This window comes from Echinops telfairi, unplaced genomic scaffold, assembly GCF_000313985.2.
Source record: "Echinops telfairi isolate 266 unplaced genomic scaffold, ASM31398v2 ScPeMD7_7421;HRSCAF=8459, whole genome shotgun sequence".
Classification (NCBI taxonomy): Eukaryota; Metazoa; Chordata; class Mammalia; order Afrosoricida; family Tenrecidae; genus Echinops; species Echinops telfairi.
In genome coordinates this window covers 16,720,952-16,722,960 of record NW_022111321.1, presented here as the reverse complement: position 1 = coordinate 16,722,960, position 2,009 = coordinate 16,720,952, and the positions used below count along the sequence as shown (strand labels likewise).

At 42.8% G+C, this 2,009-nt stretch overlaps 1 protein-coding gene across 3 annotated transcripts in view; it reads left to right on the top strand.

The window, feature by feature from the left end:
• ALKBH8 (alkB homolog 8, tRNA methyltransferase) overlaps positions 1–2,009 on the top strand; it is a 59,452-nt gene that overhangs the window by 25,169 nt on the left and 32,274 nt on the right. The window lies entirely within an intron of this gene.

Below are 2,009 nucleotides of genomic sequence, written 5' to 3'. Positions count from 1 at the left end.
TTGCCTCGCCCATCACTTTTATCTTTTTTTACAGAATGTGCCTTGGGTATTTTTTTTACATATTTCATTTTCAGCAGTACTAAATAAATCCAGCCTTCCACTGGTAGGACTTGGTCAGTTTTTTACTTTATTGATGCAGCATTGCCATCTAGTGGAGGAAATGTAGTAGCTGCAGACTATAGAAAAGGGAAAGAAAACTGATCAATTTTCCACTTGTATTACCTAGTTAGTACAGTTGCTTCACAAAGTTGGAACAGTAGAAGGTAGCGTCCTCGTTTTTACGGTTGATGGATGAAAAGCTCAGGTGTGCCCAGTGATGTATGTTGGGACCTGAACCGTGCTTGAGCTGCTAAAACCCCAAACCCAAGCACTCTGCCACGACGTTGATTCTGACATAGGAGCCCGATAGGACAGAGCAGACTGCCCTGGAGGGTTTCCTAAGCTGTACGTTTTATAGAAGCAGGCAGTTTCATCTTTGCCCCAAACTCACCAGCTGCAATAGAAGTTGTCAAATGTGTCATTTCCAGTGATCCATGCAAACTGCAGACAAAATTTTATAGAAAAATCAGAATTTTAAGCCTAGAAAAGTCCTTAAAATATGAGATTATCTAATCTGGTATTTCCCAAAGTGAGCTACACCACCCTCCTGTGGGCTGCTGAGATGATCCAGGGGAGCTGCAGAAACAGATACCTACACTTTATCCTGCATTATGGACTGTGAGACAAACATTTTTAATGGCCAGGGGGCACGTTGAGTAACTTTTTCTCAAGAGGGCATTAGGCCAAATAGGTCTGGGAACCTGTGAAATGATCTGATCTAACGAACTAGAAGGAGCACAGGTGTGGCTGTGGGTTAGGTGTTGGGCTGCTAATGACAAGGTTGGTGGTTCAAACTCACCAGTTGCTCCTTGGGTGAACGATGAGACTATGACCTCCCACAAAGATGTATAGTCCTAGAAACCCTCTGTAGGGTCATACGTTGAGATTGACTAGAGGGCAGTGGGTTTGGTTTGGAATCTAACTAGAGGCTTGTGTTAGATAGGGTTCTCTAGAGAGATAAAACCAGATTGCTGATAATTTTATATATTTATTTATAAAGATAGATATATAACACAAAAAATGAACTGTTAAATTATATACAGATAGATATATAATAGAAGAAATGAACAGTTAAATTATAAAGCAGTACAAATGGCTCAGTGCAACTCACTCTCGTGAGAGAATTGTGAGACACTAGCAGTCCTTCAAGTCTTGAGGGCTGCCAGATCTTCTATAGAGAAAGCTAGGCTATATAAGCACAGCAGCAAATAGCAAGGCAGGTCTCACCAATTGTCAGCCAGGTCACCAACTGTTATTCCCCAGCTCCAGAGATGTAAATTTCAACCATGTGGTCTTAAATGGACCTTAACTTACAGCGACACAGTCCCCAGGCTAGGCATCCCACAGGCAGTGTAGCCTTTAAATTGAGGCACAGGACACGCAAGGCAGCCACACACTGGTCCGATGATCACAGAGCGAGAGACAAGAAAAGGCGAGGCTCACCGAGCCATTTATCCCTCTGCCCTTCAATTAATCCCACTTGTGTTTATTGTTTATCGGCCAGGCTGGCACAATAAACTAACTATCTCAAGGCTGCTTCAAAATCTAATCTTAGTCCTGGAGTCAAATACAATTTCATAGTTCCCAGTGCCTCCCCCACCCCTACCCCTATTAGATCTTTATCACTGACTTCTTAGACCGTTGCTGGGCTTCTGTGATCATGTGGATGAGGTGACCAGAGGTGCCTTTGATTAGGTAAAACTAACTTTAAAAAAAATAATAATCATTTTATTAGGGGCTCATACAACTCATTACAATCTGTACATATATCTTCTGTGTCCAGCACTTTAGTACATATGTTGACTTCATCATTCTTACGACACCCGCTTTCCACTTGAGCCCCTGGTGTCAGCTCATTTTTCCCCCTCCCTCCCCGCTCCCCCTACCCCCGAACCCCCGATAATTTATAA